The 25,588-nt window shown below is 40.4% G+C and overlaps 1 protein-coding gene across 4 annotated transcripts in view; it reads right to left on the reverse strand.

The window, feature by feature from the left end:
* The window catches only part of FYN (FYN proto-oncogene, Src family tyrosine kinase), a 307,032-nt gene that overhangs the window by 130,449 nt on the left and 150,995 nt on the right, over positions 1–25,588 (reverse strand). For all 4 annotated transcript variants that reach the window (XM_082249084.1, XM_082249085.1, XM_082249082.1 and 1 more), the window contains one exon: positions 8,177–8,243. The gene's annotated coding sequence lies outside the window, so the exon portion shown is untranslated. The remainder of the gene's footprint in view (positions 1–8,176; positions 8,244–25,588) is intronic.

Consider the following 25,588-nt stretch of genomic DNA (forward strand, 5'->3'; position numbering starts at 1 on the left):
CTAGGGGCGTGTTTCTAACTGTGGGGGTCGGGGCTTGTGAAATTATCATAGAGACCTGTCATCCTATATAGAAGGATCACAGGCGCTCTGTGATCATTGAAGAGAGAACGGTCAGCTGTGTTTACAACAGCTGACCATCCTTCACTCTCAGCGGGGAGCGATCGCGGGTGGCAGGCAGGAGAGATGCACTGCCGCCGTAAAAAGGCAGCGGGCGGTGGGGAACCGGTTAAAGAGTAATTCCTCTTAAAAAAGATTTCAGATTCCTCGCTGACAAATAATTCCACTACTGCACTGCCCCATTCTGGCATGTTTTTTCATCTGAAATGGAGCCAGGCATCTCTCTCTGCTGTAGTGCATCTGTGGCCTACCCTTGCCTACAGAAATTACCAGAAGGTGCATCTCTCTACACCAAACAGTGAGATAGGCCTTCCTTTACTGTCATTTTTATAGGCCAAGAAGCCTTAAAGCTTAAGTGAATATTACCAACACATCCCATTCAACTTTTTGAGATGAGAAAAGCAACAATTTTTAGTATGCAGGTAAGAGACACACCCATGCCACACTCCTAGTTGCATGGAATCTAAAAAATAAATACGCAGAAAACACATTTTTAAATCCACAACTGCATTTTTACAATGCTGCTTTCCTAATACTGGATATTAAAAAAAAAAAAAAAAAAAAATGCAAAAATTTAAACTAGGTTAAATTATATACATTTTTTAATATAACACTTTAGGTAGTTAAATAGTAAATATTTATAGAGGTATATACATTAGACCAAAATGAGGGACAACTGAGGAACAAAGATGAACAGACACATTTGGATCTAAAAGAGGGACACTCCTTCTGAATGATGTACAGTTGGGAGCCTTGAATACGTTTCAGAAGGGCATTACTGTATTTCCAAAATGTCATGTGAAAATCAAGAACATGGGGACATGACATCAAACTTGCAGGAGGAAAGTTTAACAATAACCTTAGAAAGTATTATTTTACCAAAGGGATCTTCAAACTATGGTCCTCCAGTTGTTCACGAACTACAAATTCCCATCATGCCAAGTTATGTCTATGAATGTCAGAGTTTTACAATGCCTCATGGGATGTGTAGTTCCGCAACACCTGGAGGGCTGTTGTTTGAGGATCCCTGTACCAAACAGTAGTTGGTGCTTGGAACAGACTTGCAACAGAGGGTCAGTCAATGGTAAGTGGATTCAAACATGCTTGGGGAAAACATAAACCCATACTTAGACAAAAAGCTAAATAAATTAATAAATTTATTAAATATTTAAAAAATATAAAAATGGGACTGACTCGATGGAACACTTGGCCGTCACTCACACTCTTAACAAGTATTTATAGGTAGGATTTCACATAGCAGGTACAGTAAATCAGTAAATAGTCTGTCTGTCTATCTCTCTACTCTCTCTCTAGTGACAATGGCTATCACACATAATAAACTACAACTGATGAAAACTTCATGACATTATAAAAGGAAATTTAGCTTGTAAGTCAAAAATGGCTTATCATAAAAGGCAAAAAACATTTTGTTAGCATGACATGCATCTATATACATAATGACTACAATTTATCCTGCCAAAACCATGAAAGACATGGTGGAAAATATACTACTATGAGTATTGTGTGTGGGTGCTGGCAGTGGCCTTTTGCCACATGACGTTAACTGTGTATGTGGGTTTTTCGTGTAAGAGTAATTGGGTTGCATGTATCTGAAAGAAACAACCGCTTTAGTAGGAAAAAATAACATTTTATATTGCCAAGTTTGGATGATGCAGTTGTGACTGATGGCATTATAAATTATTATATATATATATATATATTTTTTTTTTAGCGAAAATAAAAATATTTAAACTGTAAGGCCCCGTTCACATCGGGGCGACGCTACTTCGCACCGCGACCTCCGAGGTCGCGGTGCGAGCAGCGCGCCGCGACCTCGGAGCGGCCGCCACGGACTTCATAACATTGAAGTCTATGGCGGTCGCCTCCTGGTCGCCCCACAGAAGCTCCGGACCCTTTTTCTAAGTCGGAACGACTTGTGTCGCTCCTATTAGAACGGGTCCGCAGCTTCCCTATGGGAAGCGACCTACGGCGACCTGTGAGGCGACCAAGTCGCCTCACAGGTCGCCTCAGTGTGAACCGGGGCTGAATGTATTTATTTCTGGCGAGTGCCATTTTCACAGACAAGGTAAATTCTCTATCCAGTATTTCAGAGTGAAGTTTTCTGGAGTTTTTATGGCCGGTTCTCTCATCAAGATCTGATTCAAGGCAGAGGGCCATTGACAGCATTCAAGAATCCAAACATGGCTGATAAGATTCTCTCATGAAGATTTGATTCATAGCAGAGAACTACTTATATTTCTCAACTATCCAAAATATGACCAATAAAGTTCCCTCGTGAAGGTCTAATTCTTTGCAGAGTCATGCTGATACTACTCAACTATCCAAAATATGACCAATAAGGTTCCCTCGTGAAGGTCTGCTTCATGGCAGAGAACTACTGACACTAGTCAACAATCCAAACATTAACAATAAGATTCTCCCATGAAGATCTGGTAAATGAGGGCCACTCACAGGTCAGAACCTGCCTAATCTGACCACCAACAGAGGACTTAGGCCACTTTTAGAATTTAAATACAACATAGGAACCATATATATTAGTGGTCTCCATACCCCAGAGGCTGGATGTTGCTGTTTGCTTGCTTTTGTTTGACTCTTGAGGCACCATGCTGTTCGCTGACACCAACAGTGGGGCATTATTCCTCCCACTGACACCAACAATAGTGCACTTTTTCAGCCAATAGTACCAATGATTGGGTACTGTTCCTCCTCCTACTGACTACATTTTTTAAATCCTACTGACCAGCAGGCCTGAGACATTGTGGACTCCCTTTGATGTTGGGGTTATTTTTTACTGCCTATGGTCACAGTCTGGCCCTCCTGAAGTCCAATAGGCAGAAAACTGGCACTTTGTTTAAGAAGTTTGGAAACCCCTGATCTAGATGTACGCCGAATCATTGTAGCTGATTGTTTAAAGATCTGTGGCAAACTCCCTTGCAAAGTACATCTTTCCTTGCAAAGTAATCGACCCATTTGCCTTTAGTACATCAACCCCATTATGTCAATGATCCAAAACCCAAAAGGAGTATGGATACATAATTCATTGCATGCAAGTCTTATGCCCTGTACACACTATCAGATTATCTGAAGACTTTTGTCTTCAGATTTACCTTTTCTATGTAGTGCAAGGGCCTGCCGGATTGCATACAAATTGAAAGTGTTTAGGTTTGACCTCATATTATATGGTTTTGGTAAGTCTGCAGACAAAAGTCTTCAGATAATCTGATAGTGTGTACAGGGCATTATGTGCTTAAGGTGTTTAACTGCTATGCACACCCATACCAATGGGCCTAGACACACCTAGAATAGAAAAAACTGACTGCCTTTCAAATTGGTTAACATTAATTCCTGTTTGCAGTATTTAAAAAAGTCCCTATTGGCTTGTCATATGCTGCATACTTAGCTTAGCATCCATGAAATTATCAAAAGAACAACATTCTTAACATAATTCTCCTCCCCCTATAAAATAGTGATGCTCTTTATGTGGCAGATAGCATATATGAGGTTTTGCTCATTAGCATTATAAGTGTGAACAGTATGAATGACATTTTTGGCACTACAGATTTATTGTTCTTTGTATTTTTAAAGCAGTATGTTTTCCTTTTAAGGAGAAAACACCTTTTATAATTTAAATAAAGGTAGGCTGTCAGTTTGTAAATTATTCATTTGACATAAATGTCAAACGAATGTCATGGCCTATCTATAGCAAAGTTGCATAAATAGATACTGCCCACTCCTCTGCCAAATAGGGAGTTAAGGCTCGTACACACTATCAGAAAATCAGGCGAACAATTTCATCCAAGGAACGATTGTACGATTTTCTGATAGTGTGTACACAACATTCGACATTCAATTCCAGACCTTCCAAACAAAATTTCCCGAAGGGACAAACTTCAAAATTTTTCTCGTACGGGAACAGAACGAACAATTTTCAGGCTCAAGCTAGTTCTTTTTAGCCGTAACTGAATTATCACCTTTGGGACGAAGTGTTACAGAAAAATAGAAAAGATTTAGAATTGATCCCATAAGCCCTCTCTTCAGAGATGGATATTTACCTCAATCTGACGGCCAGGGCCTCCAAGGATTGTTTACAAGTCCTCTGTCTCCTGGTTGCCCCTGTACAGTAGAGGCCTATAGGGCCCATTTCCCTGCACCTCCTGGCCAGGGATGCAGGTAGACAGACCCCATAGGCTTCTATGGGGCAAAACTGCACAGACGCGGCCAGGAGAGGACTTGCAGCGTGGGATGTAAACGATCCCTGGGGGGCAGCAGTTGTCGGACTGAGGTAGGTAATGTCTCTTAAAGCGCACTTATCCTTTACATAGTTACATAGTTTGTGAGGTTGAAAAAAGACATCAGTCCATCCAGTTCAACCTATGATGTGTGTGTGTGTACATTGTATACCCCTGTATGTTGTGGTCTTTAAGGTGCCCATCCAACAGTTTTTTTAAAACTAACTTTAATTTCAGATGTTATCTGTATTTGTAAGGGAAACTCAACTAAACCCATAAATTCACTGACCCAAAAATTTCAGTGCAATTTTAAAAATACACCTTCTCCCATTTCTGTAAAAAAAAAAAAAAAAACACCTTACAGTTCATAGGATCTTCATGCCTAGAACAATTACACATGTGGAAAAGGCAAGGAATTTAAGAAATGTTTTTGCTCAGTTCAGATATTACTCTTACAGGTGTAATATCATGAAAAATGTGTAAATTTATAATACGGTTAAAGCCAAACTCAAGACAGGTAGAAACATACAAATGAATATAGCTCTGTATTCACAGAGCCTTAAGCCCCATACACACGATCAGATTATCGAACGATCTGTCTCCATTTTTTGTGGCATGCTAGTCTGATGTGGAAAGTGAAGAGGTTATTTTCATACAAATTTTCCCGTACGACAGAATTCTACTTCAGAAGTGATGTCATGTGTTGAATTGCTTTGTATGTGCTCTTTCTCTCTGAGCATGCCTAGTCTTGCTCTTAAGATTTTTTTCTGTCGAAATCTGTACTAATGAGACAAAAATCAGACGTTGTATTACGGACGACAAAAATTATATAGCCTGCACATCAGGATTTTGTCAATCGAAAAGTCGGAGTTGGCTGTCGAAAGCACCATACTAACAATCCGAAAATCGGCAGATCGGTCGTCGGACGAATTTTCCCTACAGATTTTCTTATCGTGTGTACGGGCCTTTAGGCTCAGTTCACATATATGCTTATCGGATGGGTTTTTAACCACATCAGATACGCATAAGGTAAATCAAACCGGCTTTCAATGGAGTCAGTTCTGTCCGCGGTCCTTTCTAAAAAGGGTCCTGTTCGATTTTGGGTCCGATTTATGTGCAAATTCAAGTAAAATTTGCACCTGAATCGGTGAACAAAACCGCACTGGACTCCGGACTTTCATACTTTTGTTTATATTCTTCTCCACATGTACTTGCTGACCCAGCTGTCCAGTAAAATAGATAGGGACATGAGTTTGAATATAGTGACAAGGGTCTGAACAAACGTTAACACTGCCGGGACACTTAGAATGGTCAGCTTTAGGCCTGGTGCACACTAGCCTTTTTTATCGTGGCTGTTAGGGGCATATGGCTTTTTTTTTTTCTTGCCTCTGAATGCCCCTACATGTGTCAAACCACATACAGATGTTAGAGGAGTTTAGACTCAGGGGCGTTTAGAGGTAGGAAAAAACATCACCACCAGAGTGTCCAGGAGCAGCAGAGTTTTTGCAGAAAAAATGCTTGATGCATGTAAAAGTGTCTAAACACACGCTAACCCTAAGCGCGTTTAGAGCTTAAAGATTGATTAATTTTAATGGGCAGATTAAATTATTTTTCATGCCAATGACATTAATTTATGCTGAAGTGCTTGACACGCCTAAACGTGTTACAAACATCTATAAGTGTCAAGCGTTTTTTTTCCTGCCAAAACGCAAGTGCCAGGATTAAGGGGGTCTACGAGAGATGGACGAACTTCCAGTGTGTATGAGGCCTTTACATGGAATTTACATTAAATTCAAATTCAATTCGTAAAGAAAAATAGTTTCTGTAGTTGCTCATGCACTCCTGCCGCTGTTAGAGAAGTAACAAACCTTGTCAGGCTCATTTATGTTGGACAGCTTTGTCTTTATGTAAATACAGAGAAACGTATAAATAAAGATGTGTGCAATTAAAGAAATTCATTTATTTATGGAACCATTACATGTAATACCTGCCTACGGGTATCAGAATACCACATTTTTAAAAATAGCAGTCTGTCAGAGGGAATGTACAGTGGACATTTTCTTTATTATTCTGCTCAGGTAAATATGATCTGCATATGAACATAATCTAGTCTTAAATTCGGCCAATAGGAGCTTTTAGCTCCTTTTGTCATGTTTTCATCTATCCTTAGTACTATTTGTAAAAAAAAAAACTATTGTTTACAGAGCTCAACAGTTCAAGCTAAAATTTTCACACACAGTATACCTAAAAAAATAACTAGTTCTGCTGTGCTCTCTTTAGGCTAACCCACAGTGTTCCAAGAATCCTTTGTCATGTAATAAATGTTTATTTAAAAAATATATATATATATATATTTAAAGTGAGTACACCCCTCACATTTTTGTAAATATTTTATTATACCTTTTCACGTAACAACACTGAAGAAATTACACTTTGCTACAATGTAAAGTAGTGAGTGTACAGCTTGAGTAACAGTGTAAATTTTCTGTCCCCTTAAAATAACGCAAAACACAGCCATTAATGTCTAAACCGCTAGCAACAAAAATGAGTACACCCCTAAGTGCAAATGTCAAAATTGGGCCCAATTAGCCATTTTCCCTCCCCGGTGTTATGTGACTTGTTAGTGTTACAAGGTATGGGTGTAAATGGGGAGCAGGTGTGTTAAATTTGGTGTTATCGCTCTCACTCTCTCATACTGGTCACTGGAAGTTCAACATGGCACCTCATGGCAAAGAACTCTCTGAGGATCTGAAAAAAAGAATTGTTGCTCTAGATAATTATGGTCTAGGCCAGTGAGGGCGAACCTTGGCACCCAAGATGTTAGATGTTTTCCATGATGCTCATGCACTCTGCAGTGTAGTTGAGCATCATTTGAAATGTAGTTCCAATACATCTGGGGTTCCAAGGTTCGCCATCACTGGCCTAGGCTATAAGAAGATTGCCAAGACCCTGAAACTGAGCTGCAGCATGGTGGCCAAGACCATACAGTGGTTTAACAGGACAGGTTCCAATTAGAACAGGCCTCACCATGGTCAACCAAAGGAGTTGAGTGCACATGCTCAACGTCATATCCTGAGGTTGTTTTTGGGAAATAGACGTATGAGTCTAGAGTCAAGAGGAAAGAACCATAGTGCAAATTAGCTAATAAAAAGTATTTATTTCCATATACATGCATTTCACCATGCTATACCCTGCATACACAGTTCCACCTAGTACCAGCGTGATTGCCTCACCACCCACCTCACGCGTAGCGCCCAATGGGCTTTCCCAAAGGTCCAGGCTACACCCAAGGACACCATCGTTGTCTCATTAGGAGTATGCCCCGACTATGTCAAGAACGTGGGGGCCATACAAACTACTGAGTATCATTTTGAGTTGCTGCAATGAAATGTCAGCAAAATGGACTAGCCTGATGAAGCATTTTTTCACTTTAATTTTGGGGGTGTCTTTGTATTCAGCCCTCTGTAGGTTATTTTAATTTCACTCCTAACACATTACCCAGTGCATAGCAATATAGATATCCAGCATGATATTTGTCACCATTGAGATCTAAAGTGTTTTCAAAGTGTCCCTTGAAATTTTTTGAGCAGTGTACATTTATGTTTTTGGCTGTAACATGGCAAAATGTGGAAAATGTCAAGGGGTATGAATACTTTTTTAAGGCACTGTACAAGCAGTAATGGTGTGTTTTTAAACGCCTACTCTTATTTCAAGTGTTAATCGGGTCAGTTGTACTGTCAAAGAAAATCAGACCATTATAAAAGAAGACCAACATATCTAATTATTAGTGAAATATTAGTGTCACTTACCAATATTTCCTAAACTATGGTAACTTGACTTTACCACATTTCTTCAATTGCCACAGCAGCAAAGACCCTGAAAAATGAATGATTTGGTTTACTGAATGGATGGTTTAAACAATGCTCCATGATCATAATAATTAAGATGTACACTAAGGTTTATTATTACATTTTTTCTTGACTAGCAAGGGAAACTCGTTTTCCTACTTACAGACTACCTGCAAAAAAGCAGCTTGAATCATAATTTAATATAAAATATTTCATAAAGTAATCAATCAATTAATTAATATTGTCTAAACTCCACTAGGGGGTAGAATAAGGTGTATGTTCACATTTTATGCACTGCACTGTAAAATTTCACTGATTTAAGTACAATAGCAGCAGCCGTTGGTACAAAATCAAAGAATACAATCAGACCCAATGCAATTATCTTGAGGTTTTAACACTCCGTTGTTCTGTGTCTATGCTTACCAGTGCATTTAAAGTCAAGTTCTATTTATTAATGACAGTGCATTAAAGTGTAACTCCACTTTTGTTGAGAAAAAAACATTCCCCTCTGGGTGATCTCTGTAGATTGCAGGGATTTTAACAAAATTTGTTGCAGATTCCTACCTTTTGTTATTCTGTAGACATCATTGTTTGTTCCTCAGTGCCGAGTGGGTCAAATGGGAGTGGTTTCATAATTATCTATCAGCTGTGGCAGCAGCAGGGCTCTAATGAGGAAATCTGAATCCCTTTAGACGTGTTCCTATTAATGATCGACCGATATGGGTTTTTCGTTGCCGATACCGATACTGATATTTTCGCCAGTGCATATTGGTATTGGCCGATATTTTTGTACATTTAAAAAAAATTGTTTTTTTTTTCTTAACAGGTACTTTTGTGGAGGGATCTGGGGGTTTAAAAGATCCCAAACCCCTCCTCTGCACTAAAAAGCATTCAAAACGCCAAGTTTGGCTCTTTTGAATGCTGTCATTTTTTTGAATCTGGCTCCAGACAGTACCCAGAAGTGATGTCACTCATGACATCACTTCCGGGTTTTTGCATGGAGACCCGATCAGATCCGAATGCGGCTTTGATCGGGTCTTCAGCGGCCAAGCAGCATGGTTCTCGGGTCTCCCGGTGGTACGGGAGACCCAGGCGAGCTGCGGAAGTCGGCGGGAGGACGTCCCCTCCCACTCCTTGTAATGACAGCCGAGCGGCTTCTCAGCTGCATCGGTTGTCATTACAAGACAACCAACCGTCGGCTATGGACGCCGGTACCGGGGTGATGCCTCTAGCTGCAGGCATCACTCCGGCACATGCACTTTCCTGAAATATCGGCAATATCAGTAACCTCTGGGGCCGATTCCGATATTTCAGGAAAAGTGCATATCGGCCCTCAATATATCGGCTTTGCTGATAAGCGGTCGATCTCTAGTTCCTATTGGGAGTATCTCGCCAAAAATGTCATTTTTGTTGCAGGGGATGCCAGAAATCTGACTTGTATTTTAGGCAGACTTTTTTTTTTTTTATAACAGTAAATCCTTTCATTTGAATAGAGTAAAGAATGGGTAAAGCCACTGTCAGTTTTTTTCTTTTTATTATGATTGTCTCATGGAGATTTCCTTTCACTTCCTGTCCTAAAGACACAACAAAAAAGGGAGAGGATATATTTTCAATGTGAGGGAAATCCTCTCTGTCCGTTTTTTTGGCGGATCTGAACGGATGCCCCATGTATCTCTACATCCGATCTCTGACATCCGATCCGATCCGTCAAATCTGGACGGATGGAAACCCTATTTTCCATCCGTCCAGCAGATCGGATCGGATGAGAACGGACAGACGGTCCGTTCCCATTCGATTCCCCCATAGAGAACAGTGGGACCTGACAGCTGTGTTTCCGCACACAGCGCAGAGACACAGCTGCCATCCACCTGCTCAGCGGGGGATCGGCGGATAGATCCCCTGGTGAGAAAAATGGAGTCCGCCTTAGGCTCCTTTTACACCAATGCACTTTTTCATGCTTTCTGCACAAACACAGGACATTATTTTTAACATGGATTCCTATGGAACACGTTCACACCAATGCATTTTTTCATGCTTCCTGCACAAACGCAAGACATTATTTTTAACATGGGTTCCTATGGAACATGTTAACATCAATGCATTTTTGTCTCTCTGCATTCTTGGAAAGGGTCAGGGACCTTTTTTAAACGCCGCCTTTTTTCCTTTTTTGGAAGCATGTATTGCATTTTTACCATGATTTTGACGTGATTTGCGTTTTTTAATTTGCCCAACAACAATTTTGCCAAAAAAAAAAAAAAAAGGTGCAAAATGTAAATTGCGGCAAAATTGCGGTAAAGAAAACTCAAATAACAAGCATAGGTGTGAATGGAGCCTTAGACAGCTGTCACAGCTATTCCCATTGGAAGATTTCCCTTCTATTCTTGTTCTAGTGGCAACTTAAAATGTTGGATTTCCCCTCACTTTCATTCCTGGTGACACTGGTGATCAGGGCAATTAAAGGGATTATTAGTGTTAAAACAAACAGCAAAAAAAACAAAAAAACACAAAAAAAAAAACAACAAAGTCAATCTAAAGGCTTGTACGCATTATAAGAAAATGAGCCGAACAGGAACGGTCGTACGATTTTCTGATAGTGTGTACTTTCAAGAGCCAAATTCCAAACTTCCGAACAAAAGTTTTCGAAGGGACAAACTCCAAAGTGTTTCTTGTACAGGACCAAAATGAACGATTTTCAAATGATGTGTACTGTTTTGGTATGATTTTCGTATGAGAAAATTCAGAAACAAAAGACTGCGCATGATCAGAAACAATAAACAAAAAAAAAACTTTCGTACATTTTTTTCGAACCTCAATTCCGAATTGCTGTGAAACAAGGAAAATCGGATTGTTTGCCCAAATTACTTATATTGTGTACCCCACTTAACTCTTAACCATTCTATTCAAATCAAAAACATTTTTTTTTGCCTTTATACTTTAAATATAAAAGCTATCTTGCAGTATCAGATGACTAAGCAAATATATAATGGATGAAAAGAAGTGACTGCCTAACTTACAATAACAATACCAGAAAAAGGTGATATGGCCTATTCATCATTTAGACACGTGCATGCTTAACCTCCTCACATCCGCGCTACAGCCTATATACGGCTGCAGCGCGGACTCGAATTTTCGGGAGGCCGTTTTTAAACTCCAGTTTTTAGGCCTCCAGTGACACGCCCCCCCGCGCGCTCCTGCGAGCGCGCAGCGGGGAGAATCTGTGTCGGCCGTGTCCAAGGGACACGGCCGATCACAGATCGTGGTGAATGGCCAATCACAGCGGCCATTCACCACGTGATCAAGCCGTCCAATGAGAGATGATCTCATATGTAAACATATGAGATCATCTCTCATCGCCGGCGCTCCTTCCTCACACGGAGCCTGCAGTGTGAGGAAGGAGGGGGAGCCGACAGCCGCTGGGGACACAGAGACATGTAATCAGGGCACTGATCACCAGTGCCCTGATTACTGAAGGTAAAAAAAACACACACATTGCCCCCCCATCAGTGCCCACAGTGCCCGCCATCAGTGCCCCCATCAATGCCCACAATCAGTGCCCATAGTGCTGCCAGTCAGTGCCCATCAGTGCCTGCTCATCTAGGCACTGATGAGCACTGACTGGCTGCACTATGGGCACTGAGTGTGGGCACTGATGGTGCTGCCCATCAGTGCTCATCAGTGCCGCCCATCAGTGCTCATCAGTGCCACCCGTCAGTGTCCATCAGTGCCACCCGTTAGTGTCCATCAGTGCCGCCTATCAGTGCCCATCAGTGCCACCCGTCAGTGCCACCTCTCAGTGCCCAGCAGTGCCACATCTCAGTACCCAGCAGTGCCACCTCTCAGTGCCCAGCAGTGCCGCCTATCAGTGCCGCCTATCAGTGCCGCCTATCAGTGCCGCCTATCAGTGCCGCCTATCAGTGCTCATCAGTGCGGCATATTAGTACCTCCTCATCAGTGCCCATAAGTGCCACCTCATCAGTGCCCATAAGTGCCACCTCATCAGTGCCCATAAGTGCAGCCTATCAGTGCCCATAAGTGCAGCCTATCAGTGCCCATCAGTGCCGCCTCATCAGCGCACATCAGTGAGGGAGAAAAATTTATTTTCAAAATTTACTCGCAGAAAATAAGAAAAACTTTTTTTTTTTTCAAAATTTTCTGTCTTTTTTCTTTTTTTTTGTAAAAAATAAAAAACCCAGAGATGATTAAATACCACCAAAAGAAATCTCTATTTGTGTGAAAAAAATGATAAAAATTTCATATGGGTACAGTGTAGCATGACCGCGCAATTGTCATTCAAAGTGTGAGAGCGCTGAAAGCTGAAAATTGGCCTGGATGGGAAGGGTGTTTAAGTGCACAGAAGGCAAGTGGTTAATGTAACAAAGGAAAACTGATGATCTGGATATAGTCAAATGGGCAAATATGAAGTAATAAGCAGTTTTATATTTTCTAACCCTCCAAGCCTTCCTAAGTACCCCATCTTTATTACAGAGTGCTTATACAATTTTTATAAAAGCTCACAATAAACAAATCGAATTTCATATCTGAGGCTTCTCTACAAATGTGGGAAAATGGTAATGAACAGAAGACCAGCAGTATAATCAGACCTGCAGGCCCATCCAATATACTTCCCATCGTGTCAGACTTAAGTGGGCTAAAAATGACTTTTGATTGATGCTAGATGCATTGTATCCCATATCTCCAAACTGTCAGTGGCTTCTTTTTGGGCTGCGGGTCCTAAGTGAACAGCTGTGTAGTTCAGTCTAGGCTGGACTGGGCTCCTAGCTTTGCCGACGAAACGTTTCCCATGGGGATATTTCATTAAATTGATTACCCCTTTACTAAGACGAGGCATGCAAACCACTGGAAATTTTGTTTTGCTAAAATGCATTCGTAAAGAGACATGAATACCTCTGGGAAATGCAAGCTGTCTGTTCTGATTGCAAACAAAGAAGCAGCAACGATATAATTAAATTCAAAATGAATTTTGAATAAGTCGACAGTAGCAGCTATACCACGGGTCATAATAAATTCTCGCACCAGCCTTAGTCTCCCTCAACGAATTATAGTCAATTTCACATTGTAGAACAGGCATAATAGAAATCCAAATCGTACCTATGTGCCATCTAGCTGAAAATGAATCATTTGTAAAAAAACAAAACAAAAGAAAAACAAACAAAAAAATAAAACAAAATAATATGCCTACACAAGGAAAAATATCAGGCGAAAGATTTTGTACAGTTTACTTCCTCCAACTTAATGTCTGTTTAGTGTTGCTTGGTATTGTGTACAGGTGCCTTGTAATGATGAGTGGAGAAAAGAAATCTCATGTTATACAAGGCGAGGTTTAATTAGATATTATCAACCAGTTCTGTACCGGAAGGATTTGCCCCCTTAACCTCCCTGGCGGTATGATTCTGTCAGGAATTCTGTTCCAAAAGCGGTACAATTCTTTTCATGGAAATTTGGCGTTATGTATTATAGGTCTACAATTCTTAGTAATTACTGACTTAAACCTGACCAAAACAAGTCTCTAGTAGACATCCCAGATGTGATAAATTTGAAACACAAACACGTGAATTATAATCGAATCAATAATATTATTTTATTATTTAATATATAATATATATAATAAAATTATATTATTGATTAGATTATAATTCATGCGTTATATATTATATATATATATGTGTGTATATATATATATATATATATATATATATATATATATATATATATATATATATATATATATATATGTGTGTGTGTGTATATATATATATATATATATATATATATATTTATAAAACGCATGAATTATAATCGAATCAATAATATAATTCTATATATATATATGTGTGTGTGTGTGTATAGGTATATATATATATATATACATATATATATATATACATATATACATATATATATATACATATATATATATATATATATATGTATATATATATATATATATGCATGCATATATATATATATATGCATATATATATATATATATATATATATATATATATATGCATATATATATAATATAAAATGTGTTATGTGTTTTGTGCAACGTTTTTTTTTTTTTTTTTTGAATTTCCCTCCCTAGTTCCGCTCCCATGCAGCATTGCTGCTGCAGGGAACGGAACTAGGAAGTCCTCCTACCGACAGACGAGCGGCGGAGATCTCGGCTGGCGGTCACAGCAATGAGAGCTCATCGCTGGATCGCCAGGATAAGGTAAGAGAAGCTCCGCTGCGCTGTCTGCACGCTCTGCCCATTGACCCCGAGCGTGACTCGGGGATACCGCTAATAGCAGAAAATTCCTACCCCGAGTCACGCTCGGGGATACCGCTAAGGCGGTTAATGACCAGGCCAGAGGCATAACTAGAACCTTCTGGGCACCGGTGCAAGAAACCATGAAGGACCCCCGGGACCCCTGGTTGGGGCCCTTCCCTTCAAGCCTGGGGCTCTTCCCCTGATCCTGGGGCCCTTTACTCTTGTTGCGGGGGCCTTTATTACGGTCCTGAAGCGGGACCCTTTCACAAGTTCTGCAGTGGGCCCCCTTCCTGCCAACTTGGGGCCTCCCCACGGTGCTGGAATACCAAGTGTGACCCTTGTGATCCTGGAAGTTCACCCACTGGTGTCAGTAGTTTTTATTTTTTGGTATTTTAATTGTATTATTTTTTTATCATTTCATTTTATTTTTTTACAATGTCACTGACCATGACTCTGTCCATTGAGAAAAGGAAGGAGCTGGTAAATTACATATTTACCGACCCCTTCCTGGTCCTGGTTCTCTATTGTGACACATCCCCTGCAGCAGCCGGCAGGAGAGGGAAGGGAGCACAGTGGGGGGGGGGGGGGACAATGGGAGCACACATGGACCCAGAGACAGCAGAATACAAGTGAACTGGATAGGAGGAGTGGCGGGGCCAGCATACAGAGGAATCAATCTCCTCCATTTTCCTCCTGCAGCTACAGGAGGAAAAAGGAGGACAGTGATTTCTCGACATGCTGCCCCCACCGTCCCTCCTATCCAGGGGTACAGGGGAGCACAGTGGGTGATTAATGAGTTAAATGTAAGCCTAGGGGAGTGTTTCTAACTGTATGGGTGATGGGCTTTTGAAATGATCACAGAGACCTGTGATCCTATATAGAAGGGTAACAGGCGCTCTGTGATCATTCCAGAGAGAAGAACGGCCAGCTGTGTTTACAACAGCTGACCGTTCTCTCTCAGCGGGGAGCCGAGTGGGGGCGGGAGCATGCCGCTAGTGGCACATGCTCTCCCCCTAGCACCAGGCACGCGACCGACGTAGTACTACGTCGGTTCACGCAAAAGGGGCTGCCTGCCACAGTAAAACTGTGGCGGGCGGTCCTTAAGTGGTTAATGGGTAGTGACTGAATGACTAAGGTGCAGCTGTCCGTATCCTTATTTATTAAAGTGGTTCTAAAGGCAGAAGGTTTTTTTTATCTTAATGTATTCCATGCATTAAGATAAAAAACCTTCAGTGTGCAGCAGCCCCTCTCATACTTACCTCAACCCCATCTTGATCCAGATATGTGCACGAGTGCCTCAATGGTTCGGGACTCTCACTCCTGTTTGGTTGAGACACAGCAGTAGCGTCAATGGCTCACACTGCTGTCAATTAAAGTCAGTTAGCCAATGAAGAGAGAGAGGGCAGTCCCGAACTGTGGCTTTGTGTCTAAACTGACAGACAGAGCTGTGTCTCGGGTGCCCCCATAGCAAGCTGCTTGCTATGGGGAACTTGACAGGAAGGAGGGGCAAGGAGCACCTGCCAGGGACCTGAGAAGAGGAGGATTTGTGCTGCTCTGTGCAAAACCACTGCACAGGGCAGATAAGTATAACATGTTTGGTTTTTTTAAAGTAAAAAAAAAAACGAGACTTTAGTATAACTTTAAACTCCAGGATATTTGTAAAAAAAAAAAATACCCTTGCAGTACCCTCAAAGACTGCAAGGTTTAAATGCTACATAAGCCTTAGGCTCCGTTCACACCATTGAGTTTTTAATGCTTTTTGCAGAAACGCACTACTGTCCATTTAACATGGTTTCCTATGGGACACATTCACATCTATGCTTTTTTTAGGCGCTGCGCTTTTGGAAATGGTCAGGGACTTTTTTAAGCCCTGGTTCACACTTATGCGATGTGGGAAAGGTAGCAAATCCTGTGCGTTTCCCACAATGCAATTGCACAATATATATGTGATCTGCTGCGGGTATCAATGTTAGATTAACTACACACCAAAACAGATCGCATAACGCATGCATTAATGTGTGGAGACCCATGTGATGCGATTCATGTGCGAAAAAAGGGTCTTGCACCATTTTGGTGGGGATACGATTTGAGCCATACAAAATGTATGGCTTGAATCACACCACAAACCAAAGAAGTTGGACCGCACTCAGAAATATATGAAATCAAAGATGTCTTTTATTCCTCATAAACAAATCCATATAGACAGTGCATCAAGGGACATGCCAGGTTGATGCGTTTCACGATACAGATGATCGCTTACTCAGTATAGTAAGCGATCATCTGTATCGTGAAACGTGTCTACCTGGCATGTCCCTCGATGCACTGTCTGTATGGATTCATTTATGAGGAATAAAAGACATCTTTGATTTCATATATTTCCGAGTGCAGTCCAACTTCTTTTGGTTTGTGCTAGTTCTGGATGGCGGATCTGACCAGCACCGGTATACTTAGCCTCACCTGAGCGGCTTCTCTCTCCTATTCATACATTTCTCCTTGAATCACACCACACAGGCATCGCATGTGTGAATCACATGTGGTGTCTACATCACACAAGTGTGAACCAAGGCTGAAAACAAAACGATGTGTGCTTCAATGGTGAAGCTGCAGATATCAATTTATTGCGTTTTTGCCACGAGTTGCATTTTTTAATCCACTCAAAATCCACCAAAAAATTGGGCAAAAAAAAAGTATAAACAATGCAAAAGGCATAAAAAAAAAACATACAAAAGATGCGTCAAAAAGTAATGCAGAAATGAATCAAAAGCAAACTGCATAGGTGTGAACCAAGCGTAACTCTGTGAGTTAGACAAAATCCACTCTTGCAGTGGCCGCTGCCTTCTCCCAGTTACTGCAAGGGTTAAATGCTCAAAAGCAGAACACCACCCAAATGGGGAAGTTCCACTTTAAGTCCTCCACCTCCCTGCTCTGCCATATTTGGCATACAATTTTGAGGGTGGGGTGGGGGGGGGAGCAGGTACCTAGTTTTGACAAGTACCCGCTTCCACTCAGACCTACTAGGCGATCTGAGCGGAAGTTCTCTCCCTCCCCTCTGTATTCTGGGGCATGTAAGAAGTCCCAGAAGAGTATGTGATCATTCACAAAGTGCAGCTCGGCTCACGCATGCACAGTGGGCAGCCGGCTATGGAGCTGAAAGCAGCATAGCGGCTGCCTACAATTATGATGCCGGCATCTGTACCTGAAGCTTATTGAAGAATCGGCTCAGGTAAGGACAGCGCTGGAACCCATGGACAGGTAAGTGTCCTTTTATTAAAGATCAGAGGCTACGAGACTCGGCTGGTCCTTGCTGAACCCGTTGAAATTCGATCTGTGTGTACCCAGCTTTAGACTTAACTAGCAGCTAACCCTTGTAGAATGGGCACTGCAAAGGTAGATATAAGTCCTGGAGTTTAAAGTCTAGGGGCTCTCAGCATGTTTGGGGGAGGTCCTTGGGCTGGTGCTGCATATATAGGGGTCTCCCCCCTAATGCAGTTTCTTTTGCTATTTTCAGCGGTCACACACCACTTGGTTTTCCTGGGTCGATCATTTTAAGGTACTGCATTTATTCCCCAATTGGGGATGCTGACTATGCTACTTGCATTCACTGCACATGTATATAACCTGTCTAGTTGCTATGCTCTGACCCTCATACCAGTTTTTATGCCAATAACTATTGACTTACCTTGGTCTGAGCCTCCACCATTTGTACACATCTATCATCTTCTCATTTTATTGTTTCATGTAATTTTCATTATGCTCACTTACACTTTCTAGGATCTTTCTCCTGGGCCCTTTTATGCGTCTCAGCCCTGGGCTTGCTCCTCTTTCAGCTCCTGGACGGGGAGCTTACACTGTGGGTCCATCTCCATTCTGCTGGAAACCCTGACATACTTACCTTGTTGATGGTGCCTTTTTGTGCATTTACTCTTGTGTTTCAATTGATGTGTAAGTATGCCTTTTGCATAGGTGAACCATCACTACCTCTGGTGGTTTTTTATATATATATATATGTTTGTTTCGCTTATGACATGGTCTTCCCACAGATATACAGATATACACAAACCAAATTCTGGCTGTCTCCTGAGGAAGTGGGGGCTGTTCCACGAAACCCGTAGAGACTACAGTCCAAAAACTTGTTTTTGCAATTTTGTATATATGTAATCTAACAGGAATATATATATACAGTACTGTGTTCCTTTATCATGACACATACAATGTCTAATACAGTAAAACCTTCAATTGCGAGCATAATTAGTTCTCGAAACATGCTTGTAATCCAAAGCACTCGTATATCAAGGCATATTCCCCATAAGAAATAATGGAAACTTTGATGATTCGTTCCACAACCATTTATTCATGAGTCCTTCAATCTATAGTCCATATAAAAAGATTATAGCAATGTGAATTCAAAGAAAAGTTGAGGCAACTTCAGGGAATGCCTGGGTAATCTTCCTGTAATGTTGGATTGAAATCACATCAATTAAAAGATAAGGATCAGACTTAGGGCTCATGCACACTGTGCTTTTTTGTGCTCTTGTGCCTGTTTGTATTGAGCTTCTTTGAGCTCCTTTGAGCTTTTTGAGCGCAAGCATTTTTTTTCACAAACACTCAAGTCTATGGCCACAAGTCGGATAGAAGTCGTCTTAAAGTAGTACAGGAAACCTTTCTAAAGTCAGTGCAACTTTAGTAGCACTAATTAAGACAGCTCTCATTGACTAACATAGGATTTCACATATCAGATAACTTGGAGTCCCACAAGTTGGATCCCAAGCTACTCGTATTGCAAGACTTGCTTGTTTATCAAGTTCAGATTTATAAAAAAATCTTGCTCGTTTATTAAAACACTCGCAGACCAAGTTACTCGCAATCCAAAGTTTTATTGTATGTCTGATATTAAACAAATGTTGTATATTTTTTACAAATTGTTATCAATTTAATTTGGCACAACTTATAGAAGTCCCATGGGCAAAATTTCTTTTTTGGTTCTTACATGTTTCAGGGACTGAGTTCTGCCATTGTCTTAGCATTTATAGCCTTCCCTTTTGTTTGTTAAGTCTAGGGGTAAGGGAAGCAGCTGTAATACTTACCTAATTCCTCACCCTGGCAGGCTTCTATCCTTCTCCTGCTCTATCCATTCTCAAGTATAATGCAGAATTGCTGGCTCTCCGTTGTACGTGATGACATCAGAGCGCCACAGCTGGCAAAGCAGTAAAGAAGGAGGCTTCTGGGGATCTTGGTGGAAGCCTGCTGCAATACGGAATGAGGTATTACAGCCTATTCCTCTACCTCTATATTTAACAAGCATTTAAGCCTTGCATAGCAGAGGGGCCAGTCTGCAAGGCAATGCTTTACAAAAATCAGTTTAGCTTGAAGGTTTTAAGGAATAATCTAGCTCAGATAATAAATGTTGCTTTATACCAAATTGAACTCTAGATTATAACTTGGAAAAATGAAAGATTCGATTTATTCAAGGTTCTACAGACAGATTGGGGTTTATTTACCAAACCTAGAGAGTTCAAAATCAGACTCACTTCTGCATAGAAACCAATCAACTTCTAACTTCAGCTTGTTCAATAAATTTTTGGCAATAAAACTTGGAAGCTGATTGGTTTCTATGCAGAAGTGAGCCTGATTTTGCACTCTCCAGCTTTAGTAAATAAACCCCTTTAGGTTAGTTCTTCATTAAATAAATACTGTATGGCCCATTGGCTATAAGAACTGAAGATTCACTTCCTTACGAGCTGCAAATATGAGAGGTAACATGCATATAATGCTAACAGCAGAAAGGCAGCAATGTACAACATAAGAGGTAAGCCTACAATGCATGCACAATAGTAATATATGTAAATCACTTCCCTTTAACATCAATACGAATCTTTTGTATATAGATCCAAATATACATATATATATATATATTTATATATATATATATATATATATATATATATATATATATATATATACCCCTTTTTGATTTTTTTCTATATATGAACTGTGGGAGGGTCTGGTTGCTAGCACATGTTTGGACTGCTGTAGCGCACCTCACCCCTTGGATCATATATATATATGTATTTCCTGTAAACACGCTGAGACCTATAACTGAATTTCATCTTTCTTCAAATTCCAGACACATGACAAACAAAGCTCTGGGCTTCATTGTGCAGAAGAGCGGAAAGAAGACCTCACTTAAGAGATGTGTTTACTGAGCAGAAGCTCTAGTGAGATTCATTACAACTTATTTGCATTTAACTGTAAGGAAGAAAAACTATAGATTAAACAGTTTTTTTTTAAATTTTAATTAATTTACCAGTATACGGTAAAAGGAGAAAGCCTCAAGGAAGGAGGATAAAGACGTGTCAAACAGAGTAAATATTAAAATAACGAATAAAGAATATAACTCTATCAATGAGTTAAATGACAAAACGACAGTAGAGTTGAGATGAGGCACTGTAATAAACCTTCTGATCAGGTTGTGTCCCCGTTACCCTTTTGCCGACTACCAGAGGTACATTTAAGGCGGGGGCGGCTCTTCTAGGCGCCTGCGCAGTATCCGTACGTTGCAGTGAACTTCCTGGTTTAGAGGAAGGCATCCGCACGCCACCTGCCGATCTGTTCTGTTATCGGACACAGCATGAGTTTGTCAGCAGGTTACAGCCAATGATTTTGGCTGTATAACTGCTGACCAGCTGTGGTCAATGACAGCACAGAGATCTGAATCTGACAGATTCTGGCTGGATTTCTCCCTGCTTTCAGTTGTGGTTCAGAACTGAGAGCAAGGAGAGACTCCAGTCAGATCTGTTAGTAAAAGCAGCACACACACAGTTGCATACACTTTTTAGGCACACAGTTAACCCCTTGATTGCCCTCCTGATCACTTGTGTCACCCACGCTGCCATTAGTACAGTGTACAGTATTATAACTGATCACTGTATTAGTGTCACTAGCGACATCAGTGTCAGTTAGTTACTGTCCCTCCCAGCCAGTGTCAGTAAGCGCAAGATTGACAACCACACTATCACAGTCACACAGATCACATGTGCAGCATCATGGCAGTTGAAGATTAAACAGAGGCCAAGATGGCAGCTTCTTTGGCTGAATACAATAGGAGGGTTTACTTCCACTTTAACAGCTGAAATGTAACAAATTACAGAGAAATTACATGTTTGTCCCAAACCATCCTCCAGGTATGGTATGTATGTGAGCCACTCAGTCTGCTAGGAAATGTAGTCCTGTGCCTGCTGCTATGAGTGCTGGCTGGGAAGGAGCCTGCCCACACTCCAGACAATGACAGATAAGAGCAGAAGATCCCAGGAGCCGCACGTCAGAACAAGACCTGCTGTGTGTAGACAAGTGGCAGTCTCAGCCTGGACCCCCGCCAGGCAATGCCTCCAATGCATTTCACTCCGCCCACGGGAGCTCATTAATAGGGATGGGGGCATCCTCCAAGCATGTTGGATTTTGGGAACCCACCCAAGGTCAATTTCTGTGTGTTCTGGCACAAAAAACAAAATATTAGTTTTATTGTAAGCACCCATGCCCCCAATTAACTCTAAATTGTATGTTTTCCCCTTTTCCTTACCTGAATCTTTAACACAAAGCAGAACTAAACCTCCCTATTCTTTACAGATTAGGAAGCTGCCATCTTAGCCTCTGTTTGGTTTCTAGTTGTCAGGGTGCTGCACATGTGATCATATTCCTTAATCCTTAACTTAAAGGCTAATTTCACTTTTTCCAGAAAAAATAGCCTATGCAGTCAAGAGGCCTCGGTAAGTATTAAAAAATGGCACAGCTTTGTAAAATGTTCAATAATTTTATTGTCATACCTGTAGACCCATGTAGAGCCCTGAACACGGTTAACCTCCTTGGCGGTAATCCCGAGCGTGACTCGGGGTTGATTTTTTCTATCAGGTGCGGTGTCACGCTCGGGGTGGATGTGCAGAGAGCGCAGCGGTGTTCTCTTACCTTCTCCTGGCGATCCAGCGATGATCTCTCATTGCTGAGATCGCCAGCCGAGAGTCCCCCCGCTCCTCCGTCGGTCTGATCACCTCCTAGTTCCGTTCCCTGCAGCAGCAATGCTGCATGGGAGCGGAACTAGGGAGGGAAATTCAAAAAAAAAAAAACGTTGCACCAAACACATAACACATTATATATATATATATATATATGCATATATATATATATATATATACCGGTATATATATATATGCATATATATATATATATATGTATAAATGTGTATATATGTATATATATATATGCACACACACACACACACATATATATATATATATATATATATATATAAAATAATATTATTGATTCAATTATAATTCATGCGTTATATATTGCATATATATATATCTATATATGTGTGTGTGTGTATATATATATATATATACACACACATATATATATATATATATATATATATATATATATATATATATATATATAATATATAATGCATGAATTATAATCTAATCAATAATAATTTTATTATATATATTATATATTCTATAATAAAATTATATTATTGATTCGATTATAATTCATGCGTTTGTGTTTCAAATTTATCACATCTGGAATGTCTACTAGACTCTTGTTTTGGTCAGGTTTAAGTCAGTAATTACTAAGAATTGTAGGCCTATAATACATAACGCCAAATTTCCATAAAAAGAATTGTACCGCTTTTGATATGTAATTCCTGACAGAATCATACCGCCAGGGAGGTTAAACAGCACAGTAGCTATGATGTGAGCACTTCTGCCTAGCAGCACTAGGGTTGTTGGTTTGAGACCCCTCCTCGGCGCTACCTGCAGGGAGTTTGCACGTTCTCCCTGTGCCTACATGGGTTTCTTCCCACACTCCAAAGACATGTTGGTAGGTAGATTTGCTCTAGTATGTTACATAGTTAGTCTGGTTGAAAAAAAGACACAAGTCCATCTAGTGGACTATGTGTATGTATGAATGTGAGTTAAGGACCTTTGATTGTAAGCTCCTTCAGGGCAGAGACTGATATGAATGTATAATTATTATAAATTCAATCAGGATAGTGCTTAATACTAGAAAACCTTGATATGTGACCAGTTAAATATCCCCCATAACCATAAATAAAATATACCATAAATCAGTGCAATCCTTGTAACGGATGATTTAAAGATATCAAATTTACCGTACAATTTTTGTAATTTTTTTTACATATTTAGAAGTGCAGAGGTGAGGAAGGGTCTACTTTGTATAGTTGGTTTTTGTCTCGATATTTATCAAATTTTAAATTTAGATTTTATATGTTATATATATTTTATATATATGTATTTATACATATTTTTGATATATTAATACATTTTTTCCAAATGTATTATGAGGTTATCTGGGCTAGTGAGTAGCTCGCTAACCCTACTTTTTTATTTGAGGGTTTCTACCCATTTTATGGATACACCTTTTTTATTGGCATCTTTATGTCATTATTATAAAAAAAAATATTTTATTTTTTTCCTTTTTTTATTTTTGATGAATGGGCTTATTGGGTTGATGTTATTGCCTATTGGATTGTTAAAGGACCAGCCAGGGTCTTGATACTGTGCCCCAAATTAATTTGGCATTTTCCTTGCCGATTGACAAAACATTGAGATATAAGTTGCCTATACTATGATTTTGGCGCATCTGGTGTAAGGTATACTTTACATTAGGCTGTACGGGATCGCGTATACTACCATTATGTATATATTAGAGATCGACCAATTATCGGCAACACCGATATATAAGGGGCCGATATGCACTTTCCCCGATATATCGGAATCGGCCCCTGAGGTTACCGATATTGCAGATATTTAGGGAAAGTGCATGTACCGGGGTGATGCCTGCAGCTAGACGCATCACACCAGTACCGGTGTCCATAGCCGACGGTCAGCTGACTTGTAATGACAACCGATGCGGCTCAGAAGCCACTCCACTGTCATTACAAGGAGCGGGAGGGGACGTCTCCCGTCGCCTCCCACGGCTCACCCGGGTCTCTTGTCCCACCGGGAGCCCAGGGCATCCTACCTCCACTGCCACCACCGAAGAGAAGACCTGGTATAGCATGAAGATGTGTGCCCCCGTGAAAACTGGTATCCCTGCAGCAAATGCGCATGCTGCGGTCTCCTTGTAAAAAACCCGGAAGTGATGTCATGACATCACTTCCGGGTACTCGGCGCCAAATTAAAAAAACTGACAGCATTCAAAACAGCCAAACTTGGCGTTTTCAAATGCTTTTCAGTGCCGAGGAGGGGTTTTTACATGTCCGTAAATATAGGCCAATACCGATATCCGATGACCAAAATATCGGTATCGGCATTAAAAAAACGATATCGGTCGATCACTAGTATATATTGTGGTTATTTGGTGGTTTCCAAACAATCAGATGCGTCCTTTAAATATATGTAGTCCCCTAGTTTGGATGGTGCTCAGACTTCCTGAAGACGTGGATTTCCTGTTGACCAGTGACGTCATTTCTTCTCTACCATGGAACGCACACCGGCTGCGACCACAGAGAGAGAAGAGAAGGGGAGTGTGTACATCTGACAGCCACTACTGACTGACAAAAGGGAAGGAGTGAGAGGAGATTATTCATATGTCCTTATCAGGAATTTCTGAGGAGCTTTATAGGTCCTAGTGACCTGCTGTGTTCTGGTGAGCATTTTAGTGTGGAACAGCTCACAAGGTGAAGTTTGTTTTTTCTTTAAGCACGGTGTTGGGCACACTTTATGAACTATATTATTTGGACTTTCTACATTATTGATCACAGATTTTACAGAAAATTTGATATATTACAGTTTTTTGAACACTCGGCACTTTATATCATCCTTTACAAGAATTGCACTGATTTATGGTATATTTTATTTATGGTTATGAGGGATATTTAACTGGCCACATATCAAGGTTTTCTAATATTAAGCACTATCCTGATTTAATTTATTTATGGCACATTTATTTATGTAGATTATTAATATTTGATTAATCCTTAGGGATTGGGGTTATTTATTTATTCATTTAGTTATTTGAAATCACCAACCAGCACCTACTTTTATTTAGTGTTTTTCCTGTATTTGTGTTAAATACAC

Source organism: Pelophylax lessonae (assembly GCF_965119305.1).
Source record: "Pelophylax lessonae genome assembly, chromosome: 3".
In the NCBI taxonomy this organism is placed as follows: Eukaryota; Metazoa; Chordata; class Amphibia; order Anura; family Ranidae; genus Pelophylax; species Pelophylax lessonae.